Source organism: Cherax quadricarinatus, chromosome 81 (genome assembly GCF_038502225.1).
Source record: "Cherax quadricarinatus isolate ZL_2023a chromosome 81, ASM3850222v1, whole genome shotgun sequence".
Lineage (NCBI taxonomy): Eukaryota > Metazoa > Arthropoda > Malacostraca > Decapoda > Parastacidae > Cherax > Cherax quadricarinatus.
Window position 1 is genome coordinate 12,708,035 of NC_091372.1, and position 25,992 is coordinate 12,734,026.

General features: G+C 49.3%; 1 protein-coding gene and 1 long non-coding RNA gene across 3 annotated transcripts in view; both read right to left on the reverse strand.

Annotated features, from left to right (window-relative positions):
* The window catches only part of LOC128699791 (uncharacterized), a 105,923-nt gene extending 94,463 nt beyond the window's left edge, over positions 1–11,460 (reverse strand). For both annotated transcript variants that reach the window (XM_053792528.2, XM_070102450.1), the window contains exon 1: positions 11,428–11,460. The gene's annotated coding sequence lies outside the window, so the exon portion shown is untranslated. The remainder of the gene's footprint in view (positions 1–11,427) is intronic.
* Positions 11,461–11,478: 18 nt separating this feature from the next.
* Positions 11,479–25,992, reverse strand: part of LOC138855111 (uncharacterized) — an 89,750-nt gene continuing 75,236 nt past the window's right edge. Inside the window, exon 3 of the long non-coding RNA XR_011394266.1 lies at positions 11,479–11,607. This is a non-coding gene — a long non-coding RNA (uncharacterized lncRNA). The remainder of the gene's footprint in view (positions 11,608–25,992) is intronic.

Here is a 25,992-nt window from a genome sequence, read left to right on the forward strand (position 1 = left end):
ACAACATACCATGTGAGTGTAGTATGGTCGTGATACAACATACCATGTGAGTGTAGTATGGTCGTGATACAACACCATGTGAGTGTAGTATGGTCGTGATACAACATACCATGTGAGGGTAGTATGGTCGTGATACATCATGTGAGTGTAGTATGGCCGTGATACAACACCATGTGAGTGTAGTATGGTCGTGATACATCATGTGAGTGTAGTATGGTCGTGATACACCAGGTGAGTGTAGTATGGTCGTGATACATCATGTGAGTGTAGTATGCTCTTGATACATCAAGTGAGTGTAGTATGGTCGTGATACAACACCAGGTGAGTGTAGTATGGTCGTGATACACCAGATGAGTGTAGTATGGTCGTGATACAACACCAGGTGAGTGTAGTATGGTCGTGATACAACACCATGTGAGTGTAGTATGGTCGTGAGACAACACCATGTGAGTGTAGTATGGTCGTGATACAACACCATGTGAGTGTAGTATGGTCGTGATACAACATATCATGTGAGTGTAGTATGGTCGTGATACAACACCATGTGAGAGTAGTATGGTCGTGATACAACACACCATGTGAGTGTAGTATGGTCGTAATACAACACCATGTGAGTGTAGTATGGTCGTGATACACCATGTGAGTGTAGTATGGTCGTGATACAACATGTGAGTGTAGTATGGTCGTGATACACCATGTGAGTGTAGTATGGTCGTGATACAACATACCATGTGAGTGTAGTATGGTCGTGATACAACACACCATGTGAGTGTAGTATGGTCGTGATACAACACACCATGTGAGTGTAGTATGGTCGTGATACACCATGTGAGTGTAGTATGGTCGTGATACAACACCATGTGAGTGTAGTATGGTCGTGATACAACACCATGTGAGTGTAGTATGGTCGTGATACACCATGTGAGTGTAGTATGGTCGTGATACAACACCATGTGAGTGTAGTATGGTCGTGATACAACATACCATGTGAGTGTAGTATGGTCGTGATACAACACCATGTGAGTGTAGTATGGTCGTGATACAACATACCATGTGAGTGTAGTATGGTCGTGATACAACATACCATGTGAGTGTAGTATGGTCGTGATACAACACCATGTGAGTGTAGTATGGTCGTGATACAACATACCATGTGAGTGTAGTATGGTCGTGATACAACATACCATGTGAGTGTAGTATGGTCGTGATACAACACCATGTGAGTGTAGTATGGTCGTGATACAACATACCATGTGAGTGTAGTATGGTCGTGATACAACATACCATGTGAGTGTAGTATGGTCGTGATACAACATACCATGTGAGTGTAGTATGGTCGTGATACAACATACCATGTGAGTGTAGTATGGTCGTGATACAACACACCATGTGAGTGTAGTATGGTCGTGATACAACACCATGTGAGTGTAGTATGGTCGTGATACAACACACCATGTGAGTGTAGTATGGTCGTGATACAACACCATGTGAGTGTAGTATGGTCGTGATACAACACCATGTGAGTGTAGTATGGTCGTGATACAACACCATGTGAGTGTAGTATGGTCGTGATACAACATACCATGTGAGTGTAGTATGGTCGTGATACAACATACCATGTGAGTGTAGTATGGTCGTGATACAACACCATGTGAGTGTAGTATGGTCGTGATACAACACCATGTGAGTGTAGTATGGTCGTGATACAACATGTGAGTGTAGTATGGTCCTGATACACCATGTGAGTGTAGTATGGTCGTGATACACCATGTGAGTGTAGTATGGTCGTGATACAACACCATGTGAGTGTAGTATGGTCGTGATACAACACCATGTGAGTGTAGTATGGTCGTGATACAACATACCATGTGAGTGTAGTATGATCGTGACACAACATACCATGTGAGTGTAGTATGGTCGTGATACACCATGTGAGTGTAGTATGGTCGTGATACAACATGTGAGTGTAGTATGGTCGTGATACAACACGTGAGTGTAGTATGGTCGTGATACACCATGTGAGTGTAGTATGGTCGTGATACAACATGTGAGTGTAGTATGGTCGTGATACAACATACCATGTGAGTGTAGTATGGTCGTGATACAACACCAGGTGAGTGTAGTATGGTCGTCACACAACATACCATGTGAGTGTAGTATGGTCGTGATACAACATACCATGTGAGTGTAGTATGGTCGTGATACAACACACCCGGTGAGTGTAGTATGGTCGTGATACAACATACCATGTGAGTGTAGTATGGTCGTGATACAACACCATGTGAGTGTAGTATGGTCGTGATACAACATACCATGTGAGTGTAGTATGGTCGTGATACAACACACCCGGTGAGTGTAGTATGGTCGTGATACAACATACCATGTGAGTGTAGTATGGTCGTGATACAACACCATGTGAGTGTATTATGGTCGTGATACAACACCATGTGAATATAGTATGGTCGTGATACAACATACCATGTGAGTGTAGTATGGTCGTGATACAACACACCATGTGAGTGTAGTATGGTCGTGATACAACACCATGTGAGTGTAGTATGGTCGTGATACAACACACCATGTGAGTGTAGTATGGTCGTGATACAACACCATGTGAGTGTAGTATGGTCGTGATACAACATACCATGTGAGTGTAGTATGGTCGTGATACAACATACCATGTGAGTGTAGTATGGTCGTGATACAACACACCATGTGAGTGTAGTATGGTCGTGATACAACATACCATGTGAGTGTAGTATGGTCGTGATACAACATACCATGTGAGTGTAGTATGGTCGTGATACAACACCATGTGAGTGTAGTATGGTCGTGATACAACATACCATGTGAGGGTAGTATGGTCGTGATACATCATGTGAGTGTAGTATGGCCGTGATACAACACCATGTGAGTGTAGTATGGTCGTGATACATCATGTGAGTGTAGTATGGTCGTGATACACCAGGTGAGTGTAGTATGGTCGTGATACATCATGTGAGTGTAGTATGCTCTTGATACATCATGTGAGTGTAGTATGGTCGTGATACAACACCAGGTGAGTGTAGTATGGTCGTGATACACCAGATGAGTGTAGTATGGTCGTGATACAACACCAGGTGAGTGTAGTATGGTCGTGATACAACACCATGTGAGTGTAGTATGGTCGTGATACAACACCATGTGAGAGTAGTATGGTCGTGATACAACACACCATGTGAGTGTAGTATGGTCGTAATACAACACCATGCGAGTGTAGTATGGTCGTGATACAACACCATGTGAGTGTAGTATGGTCGTGATACAACATACCATGTGAGTGTAGTATGGTCGTGATACAACATACCATGTGAGTGTAGTATGGTCGTGATACAACATACCATGTGAGTGTAGTATGGTCGTGATACAACACACCATGTAAGTGTAGTATGGTCGTGATACAACACACCATGTGAGTGTAGTATGGTCGTGATACAACATACCATGTGAGTGTAGTATGGTCGTGATACAACATACCATGTGAGTGTAGTATGGTCGTGATACAACACACCATGTGAGTGTAGTATGGTCGTGATACAACACACCATGTGAGTGTAGTATGGTCGTGATACAACATACCATGTGAGTGTAGTATGGTCGTGATACAACACACCATGTGAGTGTAGTATGGTCGTGATACAACACACCATGTGAGTGTAGTATGGTCGTGATACAACACACCATGTGAGTGTAGTATGGTCGTGATACAACACACCATGTGAGTGTAGTATGGTGATACAACATACCTGGAGGGTGTTCCCACCCGGAGTATACCTGGAGGAAGTTCCAGAGGTCAAAATAAACCACTGAGAGATTTATTTAATTGTTTAATCAACTAAATACCTTAATAATCTCAATAATAATGCTGATTTTTAATAAGATTATCTTCGGCTTTTATAGATTCAGTTTTGGTTACATTTACATCTTTGAATTTTAGTATTATCATAACTGACAAAAATTACTGGAATTGTTCAGGATGTTGTGTTGGATGAAGGAAGGTCATTAAGGGTGAGTGATGTCCTCTCAGGCACGAGAAGCTGCCTCTCTCAGTCTACAGTTACTATCCACCCGTCTCTGTTACACTGCTGTGTATGTTGCACATACATAGTGACCTCTGAACCGTACCCCAGCACTGCACTCAATACTTCCTGGTCTCTGTTTACCTGCCTCACACTGGTTATCCACCTCTTGATAGTTCCGGGGATCATTACCCCGTCAACCTGGACCCAGACCACACCTCCTGGTTGACGACCTAGTCAGTACAGCTCTGCTGGTGCTTGCTACATGTATCCTAACATGGCACGTCAGTTCCCTTGTATTCTAATAATATGTTACTTTTCCCCTATAATCTATCTTGTCCATATTTATTATCGCATTTCCTTTATCTGTTTCGTAAGACGGAGTCCAGGATCTTTCCTTAATTCATGGTATAACTCACAAATATTTGAGGACAACTGTGATTTGAGATTTGCTCAACCCAACAGACTGGTTTCTAAACCCACGTAAGGAAGAATAGTAAATGAGAATGAAAAAGAGAACTTGGGCGAGTTCTGTGCCTTGAGAAAGAGAACTTGGGCGAGTTCTGTACCTTGAGAAAGAGAACTTGGGCGAGTCCTGTACCTTGAGAAAGAGAACTCGAACGAGTTCTGTGCCTTGAGAAAGAGAACTTGGGCGAGTTCTGTGCCTTGAGAAAGAGAACTTGGGCGAGTTCTGTACCTTGAGAAAGAGAACTCGAACGAGTTCTGTGCCTTGAGAAAGAGAACTTGGGCGAGTTCTGTGCCTTGAGAAAGAGAACTTGGGCGAGTCCTGTACCTTGAGAAAGAGAACTCGAACGAGTTCTGTGCCTTGAGAAAGAGAACTTGGGCGAGTTCTGTGCCTTGAGAAAGAGAACTTGGGCGAGTTCTGTACCTTGAGAAAGAGAACTCGAACGAGTTCTGTGCCTTGAGAAAGAGAACTTGGGCGAGTTCTGTGCCTTGAGAAAGAGAACTTGGGCGAGTTCTGTACCTTGAGAAAGAGAACTCGGGCGAGTTCTGTGCCTTGAGAAAGAGAACTTGGGCGAGTTCTGTGCCTTGAGAAAAAGAACTTGGGCGAGTTCTGTGCCTTGAGAAAGAGAACTTGGGCGAGTTCTGTGCCTTGAGAAAGAGAACTTGGGCGAGTTCTGTACCTTCAGAAAGAGAACTTGGGCGAGTTCTGTGCCTTGAGAAAGAGAACTCGGGCGAGTTCTGTGCCTTGAGAAAGAGAACTCGGGCGAGTTCTGTACCTTGAGAAAGAGAACTCGGGCGAGTTCTGTACCTTGAGAAAGAGAACTTGGGCGAGTTCTGTACCTTGAGAAAGAGAACTCGGGCGAGTTCCGTGCCTTGAGAAAGAGAACTCGGGCGAGTTCCGTGCCTTGAGAAAGAGAACTCGGGCGAGTTCTGTGCCTTGAGAAAGAGAACTTGGGCGAGTTCTGTGCCTTGAGAAAGAGAACTTGGGCGAGTTCTGTACCTTGAGAAAGAGAACTTGGGCGAGTTCTGTACCTTGAGAAAGAGAACTTGGGCGAGTTCTGTACCTTGAGAAAGAGAACTTGGGCGAGTTCTGTACCTTGAGAAAGAGAACTCGAACGAGTTCTGTGCCTTGAGAAAGAGAACTTGGGCGAGTTCTGTGCCTTGAGAAAGAGAACTTGGGCGAGTTCTGTGCCTTGAGAAAGAGAACTTGGGCGAGTTCTGTACCTTGAGAAAGAGAACTTGGGCGAGTTCTGTGCCTTGAGAAAGAGAACTTGGGCGAGTTCTGTACCTTGAGAAAGAGAACTTGGGCGAGTTCTGTACCTTGAGAAAGAGAACTTGGGCGAGTTCTGTACCTTGAGAAAGAGAACTTGGGCGAGTTCTGTGCCTTGAGAAAGAGAACTTGGACGAGTTCTGTACCTTGAGAAAGAGAACTTGGGCGAGTTCTGTGCCTTGAGAAAGAGAACTTGGACGAGTTCTGTGCCTTGAGAAAGAGAACTTGGGCGAGTTCTGTGCCTTGAGAAAGAGAACTTGGACGAGTTCTGTACCTTGAGAAAGAGAACTTGGGCGAGTTCTGTGCCTTGAGAAAGAGAACTCGGGCAAGTTCCGTGCCTTGAGAAAGAGAACTTGGGCGAGTTCTGTGCCTTGAGAAAGAGAACTTGGGCGAGTTCTGTACCTTGAGAAAGAGAACTCGAACGAGTTCTGTGCCTTGAGAAAGAGAACTTGGGCGAGTTCTGTGCCTTGAGAAAGAGAACTTGGGCGAGTTCTGTACCTTGAGAAAGAGAACTCGAACGAGTTCTGTGCCTTGAGAAAGAGAACTTGGGCGAGTTCTGTGCCTTGAGAAAGAGAACTTGGGGGAGTTCTGTACCTTGAGAAAGAGAACTCGGGCGAGTTCTGTGCCTTGAGAAAGAGAACTTGGGCGAGTTCTGTGCCTTGAGAAAGAGAACTTGGGCGAGTTCTGTGCCTTGAGAAAGAGAACTTGGGCGAGTTCTGTGCCTTGAGAAAGAGAACTTGGGCGAGTTCTGTACCTTGAGAAAGAGAACTTGGGCGAGTTCTGTGCCTTGAGAAAGAGAACTCGGGCGAGTTCTGTGCCTTGAGAAAGAGAACTCGGGCGAGTTCTGTACCTTGAGAAAGAGAACTCGGGCGAGTTCTGTACCTTGAGAAAGAGAACTTGGGCGAGTTCTGTACCTTGAGAAAGAGAACTCGGGCGAGTTCCGTGCCTTGAGAAAGAGAACTCGGGCGAGTTCCGTGCCTTGAGAAAGAGAACTCGGGCGAGTTCTGTGCCTTGAGAAAGAGAACTTGGGCGAGTTCTGTGCCTTGAGAAAGAGAACTTGGGCGAGTTCTGTACCTTGAGAAAGAGAACTTGGGCGAGTTCTGTACCTTGAGAAAGAGAACTTGGGCGAGTTCTGTAGCTTGAGAAAGAGAACTTGGGCGAGTTCTGTGCCTTGAGAAAGAGAACTTGGGGGAGTTCTGTGCCTTGAGAAAGAGAACTTGGGCGAGTTCTGTACCTTGAGAAAGAGAACTTGGGCGAGTTCTGTGCCTTGAGAAAGAGAACTTGGGGGAGTTCTGTACCTTGAGAAAGAGAACTTGAGCGAGTTCTGTGCCTTGAGAAAGAGAACTTGGGCGAGTTCTGTACCTTGAGAAAGAGAACTTGGGCGAGTTCTGTACCTTGAGAAAGAGAACTTGGGCGAGTTCTGTACCTTGAGAAAGAGAACTTGGGCGAGTTCTGTGCCTTGAGAAAGAGAACTTGGACGAGTTCTGTACCTTGAGAAAGAGAACTTGGGCGAGTTCTGTGCCTTGAGAAAGAGAACTTGGACGAGTTCTGTGCCTTGAGAAAGAGAACTTGGGCGAGTTCTGTGCCTTGAGAAAGAGAACTTGGACGAGTTCTGTACCTTGAGAAAGAGAACTTGGGCGAGTTCTGTGCCTTGAGAAAGAGAACTCGGGCAAGTTCCGTGCCTTGAGAAAGAGAACTTGGGCGAGTTCTGTGCCTTGAGAAAGAGAACTTGGGCGAGTTCTGTACCTTGAGAAAGAGAACTCGAACGAGTTCTGTGCCTTGAGAAAGAGAACTTGGGCGAGTTCTGTGCCTTGAGAAAGAGAACTTGGGCGAGTTCTGTACCTTGAGAAAGAGAACTCGGGCGAGTTCTGTGCCTTGAGAAAGAGAACTTGGGCGAGTTCTGTGCCTTGAGAAAGAGAACTTGGGCGAGTTCTGTGCCTTGAGAAAGAGAACTTGGGCGAGTTCTGTGCCTTGAGAAAGAGAACTTGGGCGAGTTCTGTACCTTGAGAAAGAGAACTTGGGCGAGTTCTGTGCCTTGAGAAAGAGAACTCGGGCGAGTTCTGTGCCTTGAGAAAGAGAACTCGGGCGAGTTCTGTACCTTGAGAAAGAGAACTCGGGCGAGTTCTGTACCTTGAGAAAGAGAACTTGGGCGAGTTCTGTACCTTGAGAAAGAGAACTCGGGCGAGTTCCGTGCCTTGAGAAAGAGAACTCGGGCGAGTTCCATGCCTTGAGAAAGAGAACTCGGGCGAGTTCTGTGCCTTGAGAAAGAGAACTTGGGCGAGTTCTGTGCCTTGAGAAAGAGAACTTGGGCGAGTTCTGTACCTTGAGAAAGAGAACTTGGGCGAGTTCTGTACCTTGAGAAAGAGAACTTGGGCGAGTTCTGTACCTTGAGAAAGAGAACTTGGGCGAGTTCTGTGCCTTGAGAAAGAGAACTTGGGCGAGTTCTGTGCCTTGAGAAAGAGAACTTGGGCGAGTTCTGTACCTTGAGAAAGAGAACTTGGGCGAGTTCTGTGCCTTGAGAAAGAGAACTTGGGCGAGTTCTGTACCTTGAGAAAGAGAACTTGGGCGAGTTCTGTGCCTTGAGAAAGAGAACTTGGGCGAGTTCTGTACCTTGAGAAAGAGAACTTGGGCGAGTTCTGTACCTTGAGAAAGAGAACTTGGGCGAGTTCTGTACCTTGAGAAAGAGAACTTGGGCGAGTTCTGTGCCTTGAGAAAGAGAACTTGGACGAGTTCTGTACCTTGAGAAAGAGAACTTGGGCGAGTTCTGTGCCTTGAGAAAGAGAACTTGGACGAGTTCTGTGCCTTGAGAAAGAGAACTTGGGCGAGTTCTGTGCCTTGAGAAAGAGAACTTGGACGAGTTCTGTACCTTGAGAAAGAGAACTTGGGCGAGTTCTGTGCCTTGAGAAAGAGAACTCGGGCAAGTTCCGTGCCTTGAGAAAGAGAACTTGGGCGAGTTTTGTACCTTGAGAAAGAGAACTTGGGCGAGTTCTGTGCCTTGAGAAAGAGAACTCGGGCGAGTTCTGTACCTTGAGAAAGAGAACTTGGGCGAGTTCTGTGCCTTGAGAAAGAGAACTTGGGCGAGTTCTGTGCCTTGAGAAAGAGAACTCGGGCGAGTTCCGTGCCTTGAGAAAGAGAACTCGGGCGAGTTCCGTGCCTTGAGAAAGAGAACTCGGGCGAGTTCTGTGCCTTGAGAAAGAGAACTTACCAGTGTGGAGGCTGTGATACAGCAGCTGGGGAATGTTACACTCATGGTGGAATGTTAACCAGTAGTGGAGATACAGCAGCTGGGGAATGTTACACTCATGGTGGAATGTTAACCAGTAGTGGAGATACAGCAGCTGGGGAATGTTACACTCATGGTGGAATGTTAACCAGTAGTGGAGATACAGCAGCTGGGGAATGTTACACTCATGGTGGAATGTTAACCAGTAGTGGAGATACAGCAGCTGGGGAATGAGGGACAATCAGGTCTCATTCAAGTGGAGATATTGTCCAATTCCCTGAATCAAGAGCCCTTCACGTGACAACATCTTGGCAGCACGAGAAATGTCAGTCACTCAGAACTTTAACCATAAAAAGTTCCTAGCACCATCTGGAACTTGCTGACATCGTTATCAGTTTTAACAGTCATCAGTAAAGATAAGATTTGTCGAATTTATAATATCCAAGGTAGGGAGAGTCAGCCACCCAGGGTAGGGAGAGTCAGCCACCCAGGGTAGGGAGAGTCAGCCACCCAGGGTAGGGAGAGTCAGCCACCCAGGGTAGGGAGAGTCAGCCACCCAGGGTAGGGAGTGTTAGCCACCCAGGGTAGGGAGTGTTAGCCACCCAGGGTAGGGAGTGTTAGCCACCCAGGGTAGGGAGTGTTAGCCACCCAGGGTAGGGAGTGTTAGCCACCCAGGGTAGGGAGTGTTAGCCACCCAGGATAACCCAGGGTTGGGAGTGTTAGCCACCCAGGATAACCCAGGGCAGGGAGTGTTAGCCACCCAGGATAACCCAGGGTAGGGAGTGTTATCCACCCAGGGTAGGGAGGGTTAGTCACCCAGGATAACCCAGGGTAGGGAGTGTTAGCCACCCAGGATAACCCAGGGTAGGGAGTGTTAGCCACCCAGGATAACCCAGGGTAGGGAGAGTTAGCCACCCAGGATAAACCAGGGTAGGGAGTGTTATCCACCCAGGGTAGGGAGGGTTAGTCACCCAGGATAACCCAGGGTAGGGAGTGTTAGCCACCCAGGATAACCCAGGGTAAGGAGAGTTAGCCACCCAGGATAACCCAGGGTAGGGAGTGTTAGCCACCCAGGGTAGGGAGTGTTAGCCACCCAGGATAACCCAGGGTAGGGAGTGTTAGCCACCCAGGATAACCCAGGGTAGGGAGAGTTAGCCACCCAGGATAACCCAGGGTAGGGAGTGTTAGCCACCCAGGATAACCCAGGGTAGGGAAGGTTAGGTACCCAGGATAACCCAGGGTAGGGAGTGTTAGCCACTCAGGATAACCCAGGGTAGGGAGAGTTAGCCACCCAGGATAACCCAGGGTAGGGAGTGTTAGCCACCCAGGGTAGGGAGAGTTAGCCACCCAGGGTAACCCAGGGTAGAGAGTGTTAGCCACCCAGGATAACCCAGGGTAGGGAGTGTTAGCCACCCAGGATAACCCAGGGTAGGGAGAGTTAGCCACCCAGGATAACCCAGTGTAGGGAGTGTTAGCCACCCAGGGTAGGAAGTGTTAGCCACCCAGGATAACCCAGGATAGGGAGTGTTAGCCACCCAGGATAACCCAGGGTAGGGAGAGTTAGCCACCCAAGATAAACCAGGGTAGGGAGTGTTATCCACCCAGCGTAGGGAGGGTTAGTCACCCAGGATAACCCAGGGTAGGGAAGGTTAGCCACCCAAGGTAGGGAAGGTTAGTTACCCAGGATAACCCAGGGTAGGGAGTGTTAGCCACCCAGGGTAAGGAGGGTTAGCCACCCAGGATAACCCAGGGTAGGGAGTGTTAGCCACCCAGCGTAGGGAGGGTTAGCCACCCAGGATAACCCAGGCTAGGGAAGGTTTGCCACCCATTATAACCAAAGAAAGTCAGTGCGTCATCAAGAACTGTCTGTCTTATTTCCATTGTTGTCCTTCAATCTTGTCCCCCAGGATGCCACCTAAATCAGTCCACTAACACCCAGGTACTTACTGCTTGATGAACAGAGGCAGCAGGTGTAAGGCGACTAACACCTAGTTCCTACTTACTGCTAGGTGAAGATGGGCAACAGGTGTAACGGAACTAACACCGAAGTACCTACTTACCGCTAGGTGAACATGGGCAGCAGGTGTGGGGAAATACGCCCAATGTTTCCACCAGTGCCGGAGACAGAACCAAGGACCCTCAGTGTGTGAGGCGGGAGCGTTGTTAAACATTCTTAAAATTCGCGGAGTCACAGGATACAAATCACATGTTAGAAGGATGGTAGAGGATGGAAGATCTACCTGTTGGAGGAATGGTGGAGGATGGAAAGACCTACCTGTTGGAGGGATGGTGGAGGAGGAAAGACCTACCTATTGGAGGGATGGTGGAGGAGGAAAGACCTACCTGTTGGAGGGATGGTGGAGGAGGAAAGACCTACCTATTGGAGGGATGGTGGAGGAGGAAAGACCTACCTGTTGGAGGGATGGTGGAGGAGAGATCGTCGGAGGAGGTGTACCTGACCTACCAGAAGAGCGTTGCCCAGGAGAGCCAGCAGAGAGATGACCACAAGAGCACCCGCCTCGCCGCCCATCACACCCATACCGCCCATGCCACCCACGCCCCTCACCAGGTCGCCACCATCCCGCGCCCACCTGCAACACAACTTTGTATAAGATATGCAACACACGGAAAACAGTGTGGAAAAATGATATATGAAGAAATACAACTGTTTATCAGAGTAAATAATGAACGTATGGGAGAGAGAGATACAATATTACTTGTACAAGGTTACTGCCAGAGGAATAATATATACAATAATATATAGAATATGGAGCTTATTACAATGTAAACTGGTTGTAGCACACTACATGTGTACCCAAGTTTACCAAGTATTATACACACCTGGCAACTCTGCGGTATAAACCGTTAAAACTAATGAATGCTGACTACGTAAGCTATAAGAGTATGCCAGAGTATGCTGCATCAACGGAAGCTATAAGAGTATGCCAGAGTATGCTGTGCCAGTCTCCTGCTGCAGCATATATAAGATCATGACTGTAAATATCAATGCATATCAAATATAATATTCCCATTAATATTCCTTGACCATTACCTATGAGGCGTCACTGCCGCTATTACCTATGAGGCGTCACTGGCGCTATTACCTATGAGGCGTCACTGGCGCTATTACCTATGAGGCGTCACTGCCGCTATTACCTATGAGGCGTCACTGGCGCTATTACCTATGAGGCGTCACTGCCGCTATTACCTATGAGGCGTCACTGGCGCTATTACCTATGAGGCGTCACTGCCGCTATTACCTATGAGGCGTCACTGCCGCTATTACCTATGAGGCGTCACTGCCGCTATTACCTATGAGGCGTCACTGGCGCTATTACCTATGAGGCGTCACTGCCGCTATTACCTATGAGGCGTCACTGCCGCTATTACCTATGAGGCGTCACTGCCGCTATTACCTATGAGGCGTCACTGCCGCTATTACCTATGAGGCGTCACTGGCGCTATTACCTATGAGGCGTCACTGCCGCTATTACCTATGAGGCGTCACTGGCGCTATTACCTATGAGGCGTCACTGCCGCTATTACCTATGAGGCGTCACTGGCGCTATTACCTATGAGGCGTCACTGCCGCTATTACCTATGAGGCGTCACTGGCGCTATTACCTATGAGGCGTCACTGCCGCTATTACCTATGAGGCGTCACTGCCGCTATTACCTATGAGGCGTCACTGCCGCTATTACCTATGAGGCGTCACTGGCGCTATTACCTATGAGGCGTCACTGGCGCTATTACCTATGAGGCGTCACTGGCGCTATTACCTATGAGGCGTCACTGGCGCTATTACCTATGAGGCGTCACTGCCGCTATTACCTATGAGGCGTCACTGCCGCTATTACCTATGAGGCGTCACTGCCGCTATTACCTATGAGGCGTCACTGGCGCTATTACCTATGAGGCGTCACTGGCGCTATTACCTATGAGGCGTCACTGCCGCTATTACCTATGAGGCGTCACTGGCGCTATTACCTATGAGGCGTCACTGGCGCTATTACATATGAGGCGTCACTGCCGCTATTACCTATGAGGCGTCACTGGCGCTATTACCTATGAGGCGTCACTGGCGCTATTACCTATGAGGCGTCACTGCCGCTATTACCTATGAGGCGTCACTGGCGCTATTACCTATGAGGCGTCACTGGCGCTATTACCTATGAGGCGTCACTGCCGCTATTACCTATGAGGCGTCACTGGCGCTATTACCTATGAGGCGTCACTGCCGCTATTACCTATGAGGCGTCACTGGCGCTATTACCTATGAGGCGTCACTGCCGCTATTACCTATGAGGCGTCACTGGCGCTATTACCTATGAGGCGTCACTGGCGCTATTACCTATGAGGCGTCACTGGCGCTATTATCTCTGAGAGCATCACTGGCGCTATTATTTCTGAGAGCATCACTGGCGCTATTATTTCTGAGAGCATCACTGGCGCTATTATCTCTGAGAGCATCACTGGCACTATTATCTCTGAGAGTATCACTGGCGCTATTATCTCTGAGAGCATCACTGGCGCTATTATCTCTGAGAGCATCACTGGCGCTATTATCTCTGAGAGCAACACTGGCGCTATTATTTCTGAGAGCATCACTGGCGCTATTATCTCTGAGAGCATCACTGGCACTATTATCTCTGAGAGCATCACTGGCGCTATTATCTCTGAGAGCATCACTGGCGCTATTATTTCTGAGAGCATCACTGGCGCTATTATTTCTGAGAGCATCACTGGCGCTATTATCTCTGAGAGCATCACTGGCACTATTATCTCTGAGAGTATCACTGGCGCTATTATCTCTGAGAGCATCACTGGCGCTATTATCTCTGAGAGCAACACTGGCGCTATTATTTCTGAGAGCATCACTGGCGCTATTATTTCTGAGAGCATCACTGGCGCTATTATCTCTGAGAGCATCACTGGCACTATTATCTCTGAGAGTATCACTGGCGCTATTATCTCTGAGAGCATCACTGGCGCTATTATCTCTGAGAGCAACACTGGCGCTATTATTTCTGAGAGCATCACTGGCGCTATTATCTCTGAGAGTATCACTGGCGCTATTATCTCTGAGAGCATCACTGGCGCTATTATCTCTGAGAGCATCACTGGCGCTATTATCTCTGAGAGCATCACTGCCGCTATTACCTATGAGGCGTCACTGGCGCTATTACCTATGAGGCGTCACTGGCGCTATTACCTATGAGGCGTCACTGGCGCTATTACCTATGAGGCGTCACTGCCGCTATTACCTATGAGGCGTCACTGCCGCTATTACCTATGAGGCGTCACTGCCGCTATTACCTATGAGGCGTCACTGCCGCTATTACCTATGAGGCGTCACTGGCGCTATTACCTACGAGGCGTCACTGGCGCTATTACCTATGAGGCGTCACTGGCGCTATTACCTATGAGGCGTCACTGGCGCTATTACCTATGAGGCGTCACTGGCGCTATTACCTATGAGGCGTCACTGGCGCTATTACCTATGAGGCGTCACTGGCGCTATTACCTATGAGGCGTCACTGGCGCTATTACCTATGAGGCGTCACTGGCGCTATTACCTATGAGGCGTCACTGGCGCTATTACCTATGAGGCGTCACTGGCGCTATTACCTATGAGGCGTCACTGGCGCTATTACCTATGAGGCGTCACTGGCCGCTATTACCTATGAGGCGTCACTGCGCTGCTATTACCTATGAGGGCGTCACTGCGCTATTACCTATGAGGCGTCACTGCCGCTATTACCTATGAGGCGTCACTGGCGCTATTACCTATGAGGCGTCACTGGCGCTATTACCTATGAGGCGTCACTGGCGCTATTACCTATGAGGCGTCACTGCCGCTATTACCTATGAGGCGTCACTGCCGCTATTACCTATGAGGCGTCACTGGCGCTATTACCTATGAGGCGTCACTGGCGCTATTACCTAGGCGTCACTGATTACCTATGGCGTCACTGGCGCTATTACCTATGAGGCGTCACTGGCGCTATTACCTATGAGGCGTCACTGGCGCTATTACCTATGAGGCGTCACTGGCGCTATTACCTATGAGGCGTCACTGGCGCTATTACCTATGAGGCGTCACTGGCGCTATTACCTATGAGGCGTCACTGGCGCTATTACCTATGAGGCGTCACTGGCGCTATTACCTATGAGGCGTCACTGGCGCTATTACCTATGAGGCGTCACTGGCCGCTATTACCTATGAGGCGTCACTGCCGCTATTACCTATGAGGCGTCACTGGCGCTATTACCTATGAGGCGTCACTGGCCGCTATTACCTATGAGGCGTCACTGGCCCGCTATTACCTATGAGGCGTCACTGGCGCTATTACCTATGAGGCGTCATGGCATTACCTGAGGCGTCGGCTATTACCTATGAGGCGTCACTGGCGCCTATGAGGGCGTACCTATTACCTATGAGGCGTCACTGCCGCTATTACCTATGAGGCGTCACTGGCGCTATTACCTATGAGGCGTCACTGATTACCTATGAGGCGTCACTGGCGCTATTACCTATGAGGCGTCACTGGCGCTATTACCTATGAGGCGTCACTGGCGCTATTACCTATGAGGCGTCACTGCGCGCATTACTAGCTCGGGCGTCATGCGCATTACCTATGAGCGTCACTGGCGCTATTACCTATGAGGCGCATCTGGCGCATATTCGAGGCGTCACTGCGCTATTATGGAGGCGTCACTGCCGCTATTACCATGAGGCGTCACTGGCGTATACCTATGAGGCGTCACTGGCGCTATTACATGAGGCGTCACTGCCGCTATTACCTATGAGGCGTCATGCCGCTATTACCTGAGGCGTCACTGGCGCTATTACCTATGAGGCGTCACTGGCGCTATTACCGAGGCGTCACTGGCGCTATTCCTAGGGCGTCACTGCCGCTATACCATGGGCGTCACGCGCTATTCCTATGAGGCGTCACTGGCGCTATTACTCTATGAGGCGTCACTGGCGCTATTACCTATGAGGCGTCACTGCCGCTATTACCTGCGAGGCGTCACTGCCCTACCATGAGGCGTCACTGCCGCTATTACCTATGAGGCGTCACTGGCGCTATTACCTATGAGGCGTCACTGGCTTACTCGAGGCGTCACTGCCGCTATTACCCTATGAGGCGCTCACTGCCGCTATTACCTGAGGCGTCACTGGCGCTATTACCATGGGCGTCCTGCGCTATTACCTGAGGCGTCACGGCGCTTTATGGGCGCTGCTACTGCCCGCGCTTTTCCCCGAGGCGTCCTGCCGCTATTACCTAGAGGCGTCACTGCCCTTATCGCAGAGGCGTCACTGGCGCATACCTGCGGGCGTCACTCACTGTCCTATAGCGTCCGGCGATCCGGCGATTCCGGGCGTCACCGCGCCATTGCTATGCGGGCGGTCACTGGCGCTATTACCTATGAGGCGTCTGGCGCTATTACCTATGAGCGTCACTGGCGCTATTACCTATGAGGCGTCACTGCCGCTATTCTGCGAGGCGTCACTGCCGCTTTTGCTATGAGGCGTCACTGGCTTTACTGAGGCCTGGCGCTATTACCTATGAGGCGTCACTGGCGCTTTATCGAGGCGTCACTGCCGCTATTACTCTGGGTACTGCCGCTATTACCATGAGGCGTCACTGGCGCTACTGCGAGGCGTCCACGGCCTTACCATGAGGCGTCACTGCCGCCTTACCAAAGGCCCGCCTGAGGCGTCACTGCCGCTATTCTCATGAGGCGTCACTGCCGCTATTACCTAGAGGCGTCACTGGCGTATCCATGAGGCGTCACTGCCGCATTACTGGGCGTCACTGGCGCTATTACCGCGAGGCGTCACTGGCGCTATTACTGGAGGCGTCACTGCCGCTATTACCTGAGGCGTCACTGGCGCTACATCCTGAGGCGTCCTGCCGCATACTCGCGAGGCGTCACTGCGCTATTACCTGCGAGGCGTCACTGGCGCTATTACCTAGGCGTCACTCGCTTTTTGAGGCGTCACTGCCTATTACCTGAGGCGTCACTGCGCTTACCTATGAGGCGTCACGCCGTATCCTGGGCGCACGCAGCCTATTACCATGAGGCGTCACTGGCGCTATTACCTGAGGCGTCACTGCGCTATTACCTATGAGGCGTCACTGCCGCATTACCTATGAGGCGTCACTGCCGCTATTACCTGCGAGGCGTCACTGGCCCCATTACCTGAGGCGTCACGCGCTATTACCATGAGGCGTCACTGGCGCTATTACCTGAGGCGCACTGGCGCTATACAGCTACTGGGCGTCACTATCCCGGGGTATGACTCGGCGTGCCGTACTCCTGCCTATTACCGCGGCGCACTGGCGCTATACCTATGAGGCGTCACTGGCGTTTACCCGAGGCGTCACTGCGCTATTACCATGAGGCGTCACTGGCGCTATTACCTAGGCGTCACTGGCGCTATTCCCTATGAGGCGTCACTGCGCTATTACCTTGAGGCGTCACTGGCGCTTATTATCGAGCGTCACTGCGCTATTCTGCAGGCGTCACTGCCGCTCTATAGGCGTCACTGGCGCTATTACTATGAGGCGTCACTGGCGCTATTACCTATGAGGGTCCATCCCCAATCCTGAGGCGTCACGGGCGCTATACCTATGAGGCGTCCCCGCGCATTACCTATGAGGCGTCACTGGCGCTATTCCCCATGCAGGCGTCACTGGCGCTATTACCTATGAGGCGTCACTGGCGCATTCCCTATGAGGCGTCATGCCATGCATACGCACTCACTGCCGCTATTCCATGAGGCGTCACTGCGCTATTACCTAGAGGCGTCACGCCGCTCCTGCGAGGCGTCACGCCGCTATTACCTATGAGGGTCACTGGCGCTATTACTCATGAGGCGTCACTGCCGCTATTACCTATGGCACTGCCTGTAGTACAGGCGTCACTGCCTGCCATACCCTGCGAGGCTCACTGGCGCTATTACCTTGAGGCGTCACTGGCACTATTACTCTAGAGGCGTCACTGCGCTATTACCAGAGGCGTCACTGGCCTTAGGCATTACTACGAGGCGTCACTCCCATTACCAGAGGCGTCACTGGCGCTATTACATGGCGCTACCGCTATTACCTATGAGGCGTCACTGGCGCTATTCCTGAGGCGCTGCGCGCTTATTTATGGGGGTCACTGCCGCTATTCCATAGGCGTCACTGGCGCTATACCTAGGCGTCACCGCCGCTATACCTATGAGGCGTCACGCCGCTATTCCTAAAGGCGTCACTGGCGCTATTACTATGCCTGGCAACGGCACCTAGGCATCCTTTATCAAGGGTCACTGCGCTACGAGGCGTCACTGGCCCTATCCTGCGCGTCACGCGTATTGCCGGGCGAGGCGTCACTGCGCTATTACCTATGAGGCGTCACTGGCGCTATTACCTATGAGGCGTCATCCCGCCTTACCTGAGGCGTCACTCCCCTTCCTACGAGGCGTCACTGCCGCTATTACTATGAGGCGTCACTGGCGCTATTACCTGGGAGCGTCACGCCGCTATTACCCATGAGGCGTCACTGGCGCTATTACCATGAGGCGTCACTGCCGCTATTACGAGGCGTCACTGCCGCTATTCCTAGGCGTCACTGCCGCTTTACTCATGAGGCGTCACTGGCGCTATTACCTATGAGGCGTCACTGGCGCTTACCCTATGAGGCGTCACTGGCGCTATACCATGAGGCGTCACTGCGCTATTACCTATGAGGCGTCACTGGCGCTATTACCTATGAGGGTCACTGCGCTATTACCTTGAGGCGTCACGCCGCTATTACCTATGAGGCGTCACTGGCGCTTTACTATGAGGCGTCACGCGTCCTTGCTCATGGAGGCGTCACTGGCGCTTACCTATGAGGCGTCACTGGCGCTATTACCTCATGAGGCGTCACTGCCGCTATTACCTGCGAGGCGTCACTGCCGTATTACTCTGAGGCGTCACTGCCGCTATTACCTGAGGCGTCACTGCCGCTTCCTGCGAGGCGTCACTGGCCGCATTACCATGAGGGTCACTGCCCTATTACTATGAGGCGTCACTGCCGCTATTACCTGCGGGTCACTGCCGCTATTACCTATGAGGCGTCACGCGCTATTACCATGAGGCGTCACTGCCGCTATCCATGAGGCTCACTGGCGCTATTACCCATGAGGCGTCACTGCCGCTATTACCTATGAGGCGTCACTGGCGCTATTACCTAGGAGGCGTCACTGGCGCTATTACCTGAGGCGTCACTGGCGCTATTACCTGAGGCGTCACTGGCCTATTACCTGCGAGGCGTCACTGGCGCTTTACCTATCGAGGCGTCACTGGCCCCATTCTGCATGAGGCGGCGCTATTCCCTATGAGGCGTCACTGGCGCTATTACTCATGAGGCGTCACTGCCGGGTCCTCGCGCCTATGGCGTCACTGGCGCTGTCATGAGGGGGGCGCTTATTACCAGGCGTCACCGGCGCATTCCCTGAGGCGTCACTGGCGCTATTACCTGTGAGGCGTCACTGGCGCTATTACCTATGAGCGTCGGCGCGTCCAGGTCTGGCGCTATTACCTATAGGCGTCACGGCGCTATTACCTATGAGGCGTCACTGCCGCTATTACCATGAGGCGTCACTGCGCTATTACCTATGAGGCGTCACTGCCGCTATTACCTATGAGGCGTCACTGCCGCTACTACCATGAGGCGTCACTGGCGCTTTCTGGAGGCGTCACTGCCGCTATTACCTATGAGGCGTCACTGGCGCTATTACCTATGAGGCCGCCGCTGTACCTGAGGCGCTCACTGGCGCTATTACCTGCTGAGGCGTCACTGCCGCTATTACCGCGAGGGTCACTGGCGCATTACCAAGGCGTCTCCGCTTACCATCGGAGGCGTCACTGGCGCTATTACCTATGGAGGCTCACTGGCGCTATTACCTATGAGGCGTCACTGCCGCTATTACCTATGAGGCGTCACTGGCGCTATTACCTATGAGGCGTCACTGGCGCTATTATCTCTGAGAGCATCACTGGCGCTATTATTTCTGAGAGCATCACTGGCGCTATTATTTCTGAGACATCACTGGCGCTTATATTCTGAGAGCATCACTGGCGCTATTATTTCTGAGAGCATCACTGGCGCTATTATTTCTGAGAGCATCACTGGCGCTATTATTTCTGAGAGCATCACTGGCGCTATTATTTCTGAGAGTATCACTGGCGCTATTATTTCTGAGAGCATCACTGGCGCTATTATTTCTGAGAGTATCACTGGCGCTATTATTTCTGAGAGCATCACTGGCGTTATTATTTCTGAGAGCATCACTGGCGCTATTATTTCTGAGAGCATCACTGGCGCTATTATCTCTGAGAGCATCACTGGCGCTATTATCTCTGAGAGCATCACTGGCGCTATTATCTCTGAGAGCATCACTGGCGCTATTATCTCTGAGAGCATCACTGGCGCTATTATCTCTGAGAGCATCACTGGCGCTATTATCTCTGAGAGCATCACTGGCGCTATTATCTCTGAGAGCATCACTGGCGCTATTATCTCTGAGAGCATCACTGGCGCTATTATTTCTGAGAGCATCACTGGCGCTATTATCTCTGAGAGTATCACTGGCGCTATTATCTCTGAGAGCATCACTGGCGCTATTATCTCTGAGAGCATCACTGGCGCTATTATCTCTGAGAGCATCACTGAGGCTACCATATCAGAGCATCACTGAGGCTACCATCTCACAGCATCACTGAGGCTACCATCTCACAGCATCACTGAGGCTATCATCTCACAGCATCACTGAGGCTACCATCTCACAGCATCACTGAGGCTACCATCTCACAGCATCACTGAGGCTACCATCTCACAGCATCAGTGAGGCTACCATCTCACAGCATCACTGAGGCTACCAAATCAGAGCATCACTGAGGCTACCATCTCACAGCATCACTGAGGCTACCATCTCACAGCATCACTGAGGCTACCATCTCCGGCATCACTGGGCTCCATCTAAAGCATCCGGGGTCCATCCCCGTCACGAGGCTACCTCCACAGCATCCTGGGCTCCATTCCCAGCATCACAGGCTCCTTCACAGCATTACTGGGTATCCCCCAAGCCACTGAAGCCCCATCCCAAGCATCCTGGGGCACACTCCAGCATCACTGAGGTTATCTCACAGCATCCTGAGGTACATCTACAGCATCACTGAGGCTCCATCCCCGCATCACTGGGCTATCATCTCCACATCACTGGGCTCCATCTCACACATCACTAGGCTACCACCCACAGCATCCGGGGCACCATCCCCGCACCCTGGGCACCATTCACAGCACCTGGGTACCATCTCCAGCATCACTAGGTCCATCCTCAGTCAGGGCTGTTTTAAAAAAAACCAGACCCTAGGTTTGATGTGAGTTGGATTTTTTTTTACAGTTCAAAAGTTGTTATCGCCCCTCCTTCAACGCCTCTGGTTGTCCGGGCACAGTTCGACCTTTTCGATTACAGATGCCTTTGACTGACCAATGATGCCCAAGATTTTTTGGGTTCCCCTACCCCCATTATTTGGTTCCTTCCCCATCTTTTGGTTTCATTTCCGGGAATTTGATCCGGTTAAAACCGCCCCCTGGGGTTTTTGGTATCTTCCATTATTTGTCAATGGCCCAAGGGCCCGAAACGTCGTCTCCCTTTCTCTTTTATGTCGGGATTTGTTTAACCAAGTACACTGTTCAAACCCAAGACAAACAAGTTTTTCCCGACCCCCCAGACATTGTCTCTCCCGGAAACAGAGTTAGAACCTGCCCTAAAAAGGGATTATTCATATATTCAATTTATGATTAGAAAAAATTTAAACGTTAACTACTTTGACGATCCCCAGTCCCCCCCTCCCTCCCCCCCCTCTCCCCTCTCCCCTCCTTCCTGAAAAAAACTCCAAAAAAGCAATTTGAAAATAAGCTGAAAAACCATTTCAGTTCACAAAACTGTGAACTAGAGTTTACAATAGAACGTGATAATGCAAGTCCCGTCAGTGTTAATACAATCAGAACAGCCTGAAATACAGAATCCTCAGTAAGTTAATACAATCAGAACAGCGATTACACGCGTCCCCTCAGTAAATTTAAAACAATCAGAACAGCCCGATAATCCCCAATCCGTCAGATTAATCAATAAACACCGATTACACGCCAAGTCCCGGAAATTAACAACGAACGCCGATAATCCCCAAGTCCCGTCAGTGTTAATACAATCAGAACGCCCCATAATACACGCAAGTCCGTCAGTGTTAATACAATCAGAACAGCCTGATAATCACACAAGTCCCGTCAGTAAGTTATCAACGAACAGCCTGATAATCACGCCAAGTCCCCCAGTAAATTAATACAATCAGAACGCTTGATTCACCCAAATCCCGTCAGTAAGTTTACAATCAGAACAGCGATTACACGCAAGTCCCGCGTAAGTTAATACAATCGAACACCTGATAAAAACGCGTCCGGGGCAGTAAGTTAAACAATCAGAAAACCTGATAATACCGCAAGTCCGGGTGTTAATACAATCAGCAGCCTGATAATCACGTCCCCTCGTGTTAATCAATCAGAAAACCTGATAATACCGCCAGTCCGTCGTAAGTTAAATAAACCGAACGCCCGATAATCACGCAAGTCCCCATGTTAAACAATCAAACCGAAATAACCCCAAGTCCCCGGGGAATCAATCAGAAAACCGATAATCCGCAAGTCCCGCGTAAGTTAATACAATCAAAAGCCTGATAATACCCAACCGGGGGTAAGTTAATACAATCAGAACACGATTCCGTCCGTCAGTGTTAATCAACAGAACAGCCCGATAATACACGTCCGTCAGTAAGAAAAAAACAAAACCTGATAATAAGCAAGTCCGTCAGTAATTAATACAATCAGAAAGCCCGATAATCGCAACCCGTCGTAAGTTAATACCCTCAGAACGCCGATAATACACCCAAGTCCGTCGTAAATTAATAAACAGAACATGATAATAAAGTCCGTGGTAAAACAATCGAACACCAAATTTTAACCAAGTCCCGCGAAATTAATACAATCAGAACAGCCTGATAATACACGAAAAGCCCGGGGTCAGTCGGGCCAAACCCGGTGGGGAGGCAGTCAAAAAAATTTGCACAATTTTTACAAGAAAATTATTTTTATATTTACAAGAAAGTGCAAATTAAAGAGGAAAGTAAAGAAAAGTGAACAAGGTGAAGGCAAGTGCCGGGAAGTCATTTGTTAAAGGGGGAAGGCAAGTCCCGGGAAGTCATTTTAAGGGTGAAGGCAAGTGCCGGGAAGTCACTGTTAAGAGGTAAAGGCCCTCCAAAACCTTTTCAGGACGGACCTCCCCCACAAAACCTTTGAAAAAATAATTTAAGGAAGCAGTCAACTTGATAATTGTTGGACACTTGTACAACTTTAAGTACCTTTGTTTTGGAATAAACATATCCAAATGTTGCAAATGTCTTTTATCTTTGTTAAGGGAAACTGTTTAAAAAGAAGAGTTTTTTGACCCCCAAGCTGCTTGGGAGAAAATATCACCACAACCTTCTCTTGAAACCAGTAACATCTGACCACTTTTTCACTGAGACAAAACAATATCACCCCACAATCCTTCTTTTTTAAAACCCCAGAACATTTTGACCACAACCCGCACTGAGCCCAACAATACCCTCACAATCCTTCTCTTGAACACCAGAAACCCCCCCGACCACAAGCTGCTTTTGGAGGGAACAATATCCTCAAACCCTTTTCTCTTTGAACACCAGTAACATCTGACCAAAGCCACTGGACAAAACAATATCACCCCACAATCCTTTCTTGAACACCAGTAACCATCCACATCCTCAAAATATCACTAATCATCACAACACAGGTAATATACCTGTTGACGTGCTTCCCCTCCAATCTATATTCATATTAATACCTTTTTTGGGTACAAAATATTTTTACTGGTGGTGATGAGGCATAAAATTCCTAAATGACCTGGTATTTTAAAGGGGCCCCTGATAGTTTAATGACTCCCGGAGTCGTTAACTGTGAAACACCAATTATGGAACAAAAACAAACTAACTAACATGAGGTAATTAAAATGAGGTTAAAAATCCTCCGGTGACCACCACCCAGGCTGTTTGACTCCACCTAACACCAAAGGGCTATCACATTAGGCTGTTAGGGCTCCACCTAAACACTCTGTGACTATCCCCTAGGCCGTTGGGGCTCCCCCTAACACACTACTGTCACTATCACACCAGGCTGTTGGGGCCCACCTAACACACTACCGGACTAATTTTACACTAGGCCGTCAGACTCACCCAACACACTACCGGCTATCACACTAGGCTGCTAGATTCCACCTAACACACTACTGTGACTATCACACTAGGCTGTTAGACTCCAACTAACACACTACTGTGACTATCACACTAGGCTGTTAGACTCCACCTAACACACTACTGTGACTATCACACTAGGCTGTCAGATTCCACCTAACACACTACTGTGACTATCACACTAGGCTGTTAGACTCCATCTAACACTACTGTGAATATCACACTAGGCTGTTAGACTCCACCTAACACACTACTGTGACTATCACACTAGGCTGTTAGACTCCACCTAACACACTACTGTGACTATCACACAAGGCTGTTAGACTCCACCTAACACACTACTGTGACTATCACACTAGGCTGTTAGACTCCACCTAACACACTACTGTCACTATCACACTAGGCTGTCAGACTCCACCTAACACACTACTGTGACTATCACACTAGGCTGTTAGACTCCACCTAACACACTACTGTGACTATCACACTAGGCTGTCAGACTCCACCTAACACACTACTGTGACTACCACATTAGGTTGTCAGACTCCACCTAACACACTACTGTGACTACCACATTAGGTTGTTAGACTCCACCTAACACACTACTGTGACTATCACACTAGGCTGTTAGACTCCACCTAACACACTACTGTGACTATCACACTAGGCTGTTAGACTCCACCTAACACACTACTGTGACTATCACACTAGGCTGTCAGACTCCACCTAACACACTACTGTGACTATCACACTAGGCTGTCAGACTCCACCTAACACACTACCGTGACTATCACACTAGGCTGTCAGGCTCCACCTAACACACTACTGTGACTATCACACTAGGCTGTCAGGCTCCACCTAACACACTACTGTGACTATCACACTAGGCTGTCAGACTCCACCTAACACACTACTGTGACTATCACACTAGGCTGTTAGACTCCACCTAACACACTACTGTGACTATCACACTAGGCTGTTAGACTCCACCTAACACACTACTGTGACTATCACACTATGCTGTTAGACTCCACCTAACACACTACTGTGACTATCACACTAGGCTGGTAGACTCCACCTAACACACTACTGTGACTATCACACTAGGCTGTTAGACTCCACCTAACACACTACTGTGACTATCATACTAGGCTGTTAGACTCCACCTAACACACTACTGTGACTATCACACTAGGCTGTTAGATTCCACCTAACACACTACTGTGACTATCACACTATGCTGTTAGACTCCACCTAACACACTACTGTGACTATCACACTAGGCTGTCAGACTCCACCTAACACACTACTGTGACTATCACACTAGGCTGTTAGACTCCACCTAACACACTACTGTGACTATCACACTAGGCTGTTAGACTCCACCTAACACTACTGTGACTATCACACTAGGCTGTTAGACTCCACCTAACACACTAGTGTGACTATCACACAAGGCTGTTAGACTCCACCTAACACTACTGTGACTATCACACTAGGCTGTTAGACTCCACCTAACACACTACTGTGACTATCACACTAGGCTGTCAGACTCCACCTAACACACTACTGTGACTACCACATTAGGTTGTCAGACTCCACCTAACACACTA